The sequence below is a fragment of the Anastrepha ludens genome, chromosome 6 (assembly GCF_028408465.1).
Source record: "Anastrepha ludens isolate Willacy chromosome 6, idAnaLude1.1, whole genome shotgun sequence".
NCBI classification, from domain to species: Eukaryota; Metazoa; Arthropoda; class Insecta; order Diptera; family Tephritidae; genus Anastrepha; species Anastrepha ludens.
The window spans coordinates 13847743-13858366 of NC_071502.1; positions in this window are offsets into that span (position 1 = coordinate 13847743).

A 10624-nucleotide genomic window follows, 5' to 3' on the forward strand; every position below is an offset into this window, starting at 1 on the left:
CTTATAACTCAAGAACGGGTTCACCTATCTAAACTAAATTTTTAGGCTTTGTTTGGACTATTCAGTAGATGGTTTGTGTTTTGAAATTTTAAGAATCGGATACCAGGGTCTCGAGAAATAGGCCAAAACGTGAACCCGGGTAACCCTAGGATGTGTTTGTACAGTATGGGTAGCAAATGGAAGCTGCTGATGATTCTATAGTATAGAGTATTTTTAATGCTCCTCCGTAACTAGGGTCTCGAGATATAGACCAAAACGTGGACCTGGATAACCCTAGGATGTGTTTGAACCACATGAGTATCCATTGTAAGTTGTTGATAAATGCTAATGAAAGAGGACTTTTCTTTTCGCTGGGTAACTAAGGACTCCAGATATAGACCAATTGGGAACTCGCCTTCAGGTTAAGAGATTGCATTCTTATGTACTACAACCAGTTAAAATGTTTTTAAAAATTCAGATCCGTTATCTACATATATTTCTCGAACTTTACGGATTCAAGGTCAAATATACCATAGAGCTGGGTCTTTGCTACCATTACCAGATGGTGACCATCAATTTTTGCAAATATATTTTATTGGTGATGAGAATCGTGAATTAGATCAGCGCTGTGCAATTTCGACGAATACGAGAAGATCAATCGTGAATGAATTGCAAACAATGTTCCATCAACACAATGAATTGGTGAAATTGTTCAAAGTGGCACTCGATCTGATGCCCACCGATGGCCACAAAATCATAATAAAAGCCGATAAAACACAAATTGGGAGCACGCCAGACGTTTCAATGTACCAACGATTGATGAAGTAGCTATTGTTGTGGTTGGTGAACAGTTTCAGCCACGAGATATTGTTTTGTATCGTAGAAATGAGCAATTACAACGTATTTCAGAACTCCATCGCTGTTATGATGCATTGCAATACCCCATTTTGTTTTAGAGAGGGGACGATGGCTATCATATCAACATACCAATGATAAATCCAACAACTGGTACATACACATTTTATTTTTGTTTAAATATGATTTTTAAATAATTTTCATACGCTAATTAATTTTTGCATTGCAGGTCAAAAATCAACGAAAACCGTCAGTGCGATGAATTTTTATTCGTATCGATTGATGATTCGCCCTCAAGAAAACAATTTTATTTTGCGATGCAATCAACTTTCGCATAAATTTTTTATCAAATTGCAAGTGATTTTGGACGCAAATATAATAAAAAATTGAATGCTCCAGGAGGAACTGGAAAAGCATTTTTAACTTTATTTATTTTAGCATAATTTATTTAGCGTAAAAAATTGAAATGGAAATTAAAGAATCAAAGTTTAATTACAAGTTTTTATCGGCTCTTTCACCTTACCTGTATATATGTAGGTGACCACCACAATCAAATTTTAAAAAAGTACAGAAAAGGCTATTGTGACATCTTTAGAAACTATGTTGAATGAAAAAAATCAACTAATTCAACTGTTTAAACATTTTACGAGTTCTATAAAGAAAACTTAATATGAAAAATTTCTTGCGATATAAAAAAACATTTTATGTATGGTGGTGCGAAGCCCACTGGGAAATGCTAGTATATATATAAAAAACCGCCACGTACGACGATAGCCATTGCTGTATAGATTACGAATTTTTTTGTTTTTTTGCGCCCAGATGATTTTTCACCGCTGTATCGTGGCCACCAGGGTACATCAGTTTTTTATGACGTCATTGCATTAATATTAATAACAATTGCAATTTTTAATATTTTTTAATAAACATTTGTGTCAGTATAGTTGAATATATGTTAAATAAATTATAATTTGTCCGATCGTCAAATAATCATCGGTACTTATAAAAAAAATTCATGAAAATCACTTAATTTTCACGCGTTCACAGTGGTGTTCCCCCTTAAGTCACAATGTATGGCTTCATTGGAGATAAACCAACCAGCATTTACTATATTTCGTAATATTTTGGATTGTATTCACTGTATGAGCTCAAGATTTGTGTTTTTATCCGTTCTCCATATTTCTATTCCGTATTTCCAGATTGGAGTAACAATTGTTTTGTATATAAGCACCTTATTATAAAGTGATAGTTTTGATGCGCGTCCGATTAGCGAATTTAATTGCCGGTACTTATTCTTAATTTGATTTCTTTTGCTAATGATATGCTGCTTCCATGTCAGTTTTTCATCAATAGGTATTCCAAGATATTTGGTGCTGGGCAGATTTTTATTTTGTTGTTTTTTAAAGTAAGATTATATTTTGATGTCTTTTTCTTTGTATATGTAACTTGCATAGTTTTGTCTTTATTAACTTCTACGAGTATACCCCATTCGTCAAACCAGTTTACTGTACTGTTTATTAATTTTTGAAGTGTGAAGGTCGCCAGTGTTTCGTCATTGTTTGATGCTATTAATACAGTATCATCCGCGAACGTTGCTATCATTGCATTATACTCGTATGTTGTTGGAGTTGGCAGATCTGCGGTGTATATTAGATATAAAAGAGGACCTAATACACTGCCTTGCGGTACTCCAGCTGTCATTGGTGGGATATCAGAATATTCGTCTTCATATCTCATATAAAATTTTCGATCAGTTATGTAGCTCTTCAAAAGATCATAGTAGTTTTGTGGAAAGTCCTTTATGCCAAACTTTATCAAAGGCTTTTGCAATGTCTAAGTATACAGCTACACAATATTTTTTGTCATTCATATCGTTAAATATTTTGTTGACAACCCTGTGGATTTGTTGGACTGTTGAGTGTTGCCGTCCAAATCCGAATTGATGGCTTGGTATCACTTTTTTTGCTGTAAATATTTTTTCAAACACATTTGAAGGTATTGGTTGTTGTTGTTGTTGTTGAGGTGGTTGAACATTTCTTAGCTGAAATGCTCCTAATTAGTGACCAGCACCGTTTTAATACCACTATCTCGTGAAATGATGATGAAGTTTTTTTTTTTTTTTTTTTTTTTTTTTTTTTTTTTCCAAGTCAGATCCATTTAGTGAGGTCCAAGAATAGGAGCAAATCCTTTATATCGATGACTGAGATGTCCTTAATTTGCTGTAGGAAAGGCTTACCGAAGGATCCTTCGCCCCCTTCCGCTTGACAGCTTCTACAGATAGGATTGAAGGGTAGATTGAGTCTAGCTGCATGATCCCCTACTTTCCAATGTCCTGTAAGGGTTGCAGTGATCCGTGAAATGTTTGGCCGAAAACATCCTAGCAGGTCATTTGTCCTTTGGATTTTATATGACGGCCATGTGTTTTTTGTTGTAATACATGTAGGTATTTGCTTCCATCTTCTTTCGGCTAAAGCATGATAGTGTGAAGCAATAGATGCTTTTAGTGTGTTCAGTGGGGTGGAAACTGCCACCGCCTCTGTTATGTCTAGTGTTGAGCCCTTTCTTGCTAGCTCATCCGCTATCTCATTGCCTCGTATGTTCCTATGACCGGGAACCCATATCAGGGTAATTTCAAGCCAATGGCTGAGCAGTTTCAGCTCCTCTCTACACTGTAGGACCAGTTTGGATGAAATGTAGTTGGAGTCTAAGGCCTTAATAGCTGCTTGACTGTCTGAGAAGATAGCTACTCTTGCACCAACTACCTTGTAGAGTTCTAGGGATTTGCATGCTTCTCTGATCGCTAAAAGTTCTGCCTGGAACACGGTGGCATAATCAGGAAGACGAATTGATTGAGATAGGTTGAGTGGCTCCGAATGGAAGCCAGCTCCCACACCACAGTTCATCTTAGAACCATCGGTATAGATTTCGATATCGTGTCTTCCAATCACCTCTCCTTTGCTCCACTCGGCTCTCGGTGGGAAGCGTACCGTAAAGCCTTTCTTGAAGTTTAGGTCGGGGACTGTGTAGTCTGATCCGTTTTTGAGCAGCGGGGGTCCCTGTAGGAGGATCTTACTGTGACCGTACGGCCTTGTTGTCCAGCTTCCTATGTCTCTGAGTCTCACCGCGCTGCAAGTAGCTATTGTTTTAATGTGTAAATCTAATGGCAATAGATGTGTTAGTACATTGAGCGCTTCAGTAGGACTGGTGCTAAGCGCTCCTGTAGTTAGGATACACGCTGTTCTTTGTATCTTGTTCAGCTTAGTTTTGTTGTATTTCCTTTCTGTTGCAGGCCACCAAACTAGTGCCGCATATGTTAGTATTGGCCTTACAATGGCTGTGTAGGACCAGTTGGATAATTTTGGTTGGAGACCCCATTTTTTTCCCAACATTCTCTTACATGTGTAAAGTGCTATGTTCGCCTTCTTTACCCTGTACTCTACGTTGGACTTCCAGCTGAGTTTGGGGCCCAGGATAACCCCTAGGTATTTGGCCTGTTTGGTTAGCGTGAGGCTGACGCCGTTTAGTTTTGGGAGATTAAAGTTTGGCACCTTGGTTTTCTTGGTGAATAGCATCAGTTCAGTTTTTCTCGGGTTTACGCTTAAACCACAGTCCGTGGCCCAATCGCTGAGTAATACCAGAGCTCCTTCCATAATCTCACTGATTGTGGTTGGAAACATTCCTGAAACCATGAGCACTATGTCGTCCGCGTACGCCACCACCAAGGTATTGGTAATATTCCAATACTGTTAGCCGGCCACTTTTTCTCAATTATCCAGTATGCCACGTTCAAGATGGCATAGACTTCCGTAAAGAATACCGTGGTCATCTGTCTTGTTGCATAGGAGTACTTAGTGTCTTCGTCTAAGTACCATCCAGATCCGCTACCATCACTGGTTTTGGATCCGTCGGTGTAGAAAGTGTACTGGTATCTCGTTAATAGGTTCTCTGGACTTGACCATTGATCTCTATCTGGGATCAAAACTTCATGATTCCTACCGAAGCAAACAAAAGGCACCCGATAGTCCACTGGCATCAAGAACAGTGTGTACCGCTCCGACAACTGGTGGTATATCTGGCCGTGGCTTTCTTCATTTCCCCAGACTTCGGTTAACCTGAGCCTTCATCGCTTCGTTTGGAATTTGAAGATTTTGAGGTTGCAAGTTCAGAATGGCATTCAGAGCATCATCAGATGTCGTACTCATGGCACCTGTGATACCCAAGCACACACTTCTCTGTAGTCTGATTAGGGGTTTTACTTTGGAATTAACCATTGTAGCCTTCCCCCATACTACAGAGGCGTATGTAATAATGGGTCTAATCAGGGTGACGTAACCAGTGTACTATCGCCGGTCGTAGACCCCATGTCTTGCCAAAGGTTCTCGTACACTGCCAGAAGACTTTAAGTGTTCGAGAGACCTTCTGCTCGTCGTGCTTCTTCCAGGTAAGCTTACTACGTAGGAGTCATTTTGACTGGTTTTGGTAGAAATAGGTTTATTTAAATATCTGGTAAATGTAGTGTTAATATTTTTTTGATAGCGCGTTTCATGGGCACATCGTGCCTACATTTCATGAAATGACCAGCTAGGTTTACAAATTATGCTTCTGACCGAATTTATACTCATATCTCTTTCCCCTTTTTTAGCTTAACTGTTATGAAAATTCACCGCAGGTGCCTTTAAAGAACTACAAGCGTGTCTTGTCTCTACAGCATTCGCGCTCACTTAACTTTTCCAACCAATCAATTTAAAGTCCAACCACACAGCTGTTAACTTAACTGAACAATCAAAGCCAATTTATTAGATGGCGCGTCAAGGCATTCATCCACCGCCAATTTAAACCAGTTCAGTCGGCATGACATTGATTGCGCTTATTTTTGCCAACTGCTGCAGATTTTCCGCCGCTGCTGCGATGCCAAGTCGATCACCTTCCGGTTGCTTGGTCGCTAAAAACGAACGCAACGACAATAACAACATCACCGGCAGAGAGTAGTATTTTAAGACATTTTTAAATAAAAAGAAATAAAAAGTGTGTTTTACTTTCATTTTTGTAATCACGAAGTCGCAACAACATAATTTGAAATTGAACGTTGATTAAAATGCTATCAGTGTTACATATACAATGTAAAATCGAAACAAAAACAAAACAATTTATATAAATAAGAAAATAAGTTAATTGCCGTTGTAAAAGTTGTTATACAACTATTTTTTGCTACGATCTAAGCGCAGTGTGGATTTCAGATGCCTGCTCTTATTGCAATAAATCTGTAAACTTATATGTATGTATGTATGTGCATACACTTACTTTGTAGTACACTCGAATATGTTTGTATGCATGTGCAGTGTGTACTGTGGGAATTGTATGACAATTGACGGCTCAACAACATGCCTACATACCTACACACATACATACATACATCCACGTGTAGGTACGGATGTACGAAGCGTATGAGTGATATTGTCTGGTACAAATGCGGATGTGTAGGTACCTACGTGCAAATGCGATTATGATATGTGAAGTACATATATATGCATGCACATACTAAAGAAATTAAGAAGAATAATATCAAATCAAACCAATATCATTTTATTTGAAAATTCAATTCACAATTTCGATATCACTTAGAGCGAATATGTACATACGTACATACAGCTATGAACAGGGAAATAGCGCACTTGAAATTGAATCTCAATACCAGTTCCACAACAAAAGTTATGGTAAATGAGAAATTTACCAAAAGTATAGAGTGCACCACGGGAATACGACAAGGGGATCCATTAAGCCCACAACTTTTTAGTCTCACCATGGATAAAATTATTTTTGAAGTTAACCAACTTCAAGATTACAAACTAAACAATCAAAACATAACAATTATTTGCTATGCAGACGATGCAGTTTTAATTGCTGATAGTTGCTGATAATCTTCAAAGGCTCTTGCACCGTTTCGTTACTACTGGCTTGAAATTTAATATGAAAGTTTCAACTAGAAAAACAAAATCAATAGTAATATCTAAGGAACCAATAAGGTGTAAAGTGGAAATTAACCAGAATATTATAGAACAAGTAATGCAATTCAAGTATTTGGGAATAGATATATCGTGTGATCGGAATATCATCACAGAAATGGGAGAAAGATGTTCAAATGGTGCAAAAATATCAGGATTTTTGCGAGATATTATATGGAAGAACAGATACATGAATGTGAAAAGCAAAACGCATGTGTACATATAAAACAATCGTAAGACCGATATCAATCGAAACAATTCTTACGCTCTACAGAAATGCACACGTTAAGGACGATAGCAGGAAAAACGAGATGGGATTGCTATAGAAACCATGATATAAGAATCCAGACGAACACTTACGACATTGTCAAATTTATTAGATCAAGAAGACGGGCATTGAATGAGCATGTTTCAAGAGCTTCCAACAACTGATTAATTAAGATTGCACGTGACGAAATTCCAGGAAGACGGCGTCCTTAAAGACCGCCGAAAAGGTGGGTGCAAAGCTTGATATCAACTTCAATAGAAAATGAATATCAAACATTTAAATATATAATTCAGCATATAATACCGTTTGTGGAGGAGGAGAAGGAGCTTAGCCAAACACCCAGAAAGGCTGTAAACGCGAATTATATACAGGGTGAACGATATGAAGTTTTACCTATTCAAAACACCATAACTTTTTTGTGTGAAATTAGTTTTTATTGATTTCAAAGTCAAAATTGTTCAAAAATGATTACAATTTTAACATTTATTCACTTTAGCTCGATATGACCACCTTTTTCCTTGACTATAGCCTTCAAACGGTCGAAAAATGCTGCACGAATGTTATCTTGAGGTATTTTGGCCCATTCTAGTATAATCGCTTTTTTCAGCGCATCCATACTGGCATATTTTTTAGTCCTCACCTTGCTCTCTAAAATGGACCAGATGGAATAGTCAATCGGATTTGCGTCTGGCGAATTCGAAAGCCATTGTGTGGACGAAATGAAGTATGGAACATGATTTTTTAACCATTCTTGGTTCACACGAGATTTATGAGACGGTGCCGAGTCCTGTTGGAACGTCTATGGTCTACGACCGAAATGTTTGCGTGTCCACGGCTCTAAAGCAGCTTCTAAAACATTTTCCCGATAATAAGTCGCATTTACTTTGACACCAGGCTCGATAAAAACGATTGGAGAGCGTCCATCAGCGGTCACTGCGGCCCAAACCATTACTTGCGATGGGAAATTGCTTCGATTGGCGTTTTGAGTGTTCATGAACTGCTCAATTTTTTTTTTTTCATCAGAAAACACAATGTTAGGAAATGCGCCACGTTCGTGCAAGCGCAACAACTCTTTTGCTCTTTCGCACCGAACTTTTTTTTTGCTGGGGTGAAAGATAGTGTGCTTTTTGGGACTTGTAAGCCTTGACCTTGAGCTCATTTTTCAATATGCGTCGAATGCTGTCTTGTGATATTTTCAGTTCTTTGGCCATTTTTCTTCCACTTCGACGTGGATTTCGTTCAAGTCGAGCCTTCACTTTCCGAACCATTTCTGGTGTTGTTGCGGTTTTTTTGGTCCACCTCCATAGCGTTTTGCAATGCTACCAGTATCTTTGTAACGTTTTATAGTGCGATACGCAAACATTTTATTCACTTTGAGGTGGCTGAGCTCACGAACAATGGCTGGTTGTGATTTTCTAGCCAAATATAACGCAATCTCACTATTACGTTTGAATTCCATCACAGAAAAAAAAATTCAACAAAACTGAGACGCTAATGCTTTTGATGGCTTATAAACAATATATTGAACTGTCATGAGAACAATTTTGACGTTGATGTCATGAGCTGTTTTACAGATACAAGCAGTGTGAAGTTGGTAACACTTAATATCGTTCACACTGTATATATATATAATACATAATTATCTATATGATAAATTATAAAATTTTGTATTTAAGAATCTGTGTAAATAAAAACAGGCATGCCTTAAATAAAAGAAGAAGAAAAAATTTAAAGTTTAAAGGTCGAGCCAAGAAGCACCGAGAGTCTAAAGCTCCGTCTAAAAGGCCCATTGTATTTAAAGCTCTAGAGATGCTTTCCATTTCAATTCAACCGGGCTATTCGGCTCATGTTCTTCGATTTCGTTGTAACTTAAATATGTTGCTCTCTGGTCAAAATAATGAGACCCGTATTTTTTTGTTCGCCCGAAAAAAATTTTTTTCAAGCTTTATCGGCAATTTTGTTTTTCGGCTGAAAATCGATTTTTTTTTAATAATATAAGATTTTTTTTTTTTAAATGCTCATAACTTAGTCAAAAATGAACCGATTTTAATAATTTTGGGTTCAAAATGATCGTCATTACTTACACGAGCGATTATATGTAGAAATAGTTGCAAAGAAGTAGTTGCAAATTTTTTATTTTGCAAAAAACAAAAAATGCGAAACAGGGTGTTTACTCAAAAATTCATTACTCAAAAACAACTCATTTTCGCTACTAGGCATGCAGCTCAATTAAAGTTTGAGATGTCCTTTTGATTTGGAAAAAGTTATAAAAAAAACAAAATACACTTTTTGAAATATTGAATTTCGAAAAAATTTCAATTTTTTTTCTTTTTTGCTAAATAAAAAATTTTCAACTACTTTTTTGCAATTGTTTCTACATGAAGTCGCTTGTGTAAGTAATTACGATCATTTTGAACCCAGAATTATTAAAATCGGTTCATTTTTGACTAAGTTATGAGCATTTAAAAAAAAAAAAAATCTTATATTATTAAAAAAAAATCGATTTTGAGCCGAAAAACAAAATTGACGATAAAGCTCGAAAAAATTTTTTTTTCGGGCGAACAAAAAAATACGTGTCTCATTATTTTGACCAGAGAGCAACATATTTGAGTTACATCGAAATCGAAGAACATGTCCCGAATAGCACGGTTGAATTGAAATGGAAAGCATCTAGATAGCGAAAGGGTAGACAGTTAAGTAGGAAAGGAGAGAACTAACAGAAGAAAAAAGATAGGATAGAATAGAGGAATAGCGGTAGTTAGACCTGTGAGAATTTTCCAGATTCTTTGATAAATCTGAAAATATCCCCTTAATTGTTCCCATGTCATTGGAACCTTAAATTCGTAGCCTTGCTCTAGCAAATGCGGACACTCAGAGAAAATTTCCGTTTGGAAAACAGTTGCCATTCGTCCCAAAGCGTAATGATACTTATTACTCTCGTTTAAGTACCATCCGGCTCCAGAACCTATTTCATTCTTGGACCCATCCGTAAAGAAAATATCCGTCAAACCTCTTTGAATGCACTCTGGATTCCTGGAAATAGCGCGCTTACTAGGTTCTTCAATAAGTTTTGGGCTGTCAATACTGCTTTGGGTGGGTTTTCTTCATAGAAATTGGTTTGGTGGAATATTTTAGTGTTTTTGATTTCTTAAATTATTATTAATGAAGTGAAAAAGGCAAAGATAAGCAATTTACTGCTAGTAATAGACAATTGGAGGAAATCTGTAAAGGACATCTACTGAGGTTGCAATAAATTATGGCAAAAATACGCATGCGAAATTCGATATAATATTTTATAATAAACAATAACAGGCCAAAGCGTCTATGGGCACATGCTTTTTTCTATAATATGAATGTTTATTTAATAATATCCAACAAACATTTTATTAGAACTATGCCTACAAAGCTCTTTTCTTTGCCTGCGTTCATTTTTGTTATAGTTTTTACTTTGACGTTTCGTTTTACTTATATTCGTAATAATAATTATCGATAACACAGAAAACACCGGGTTGTACGGAAAAAA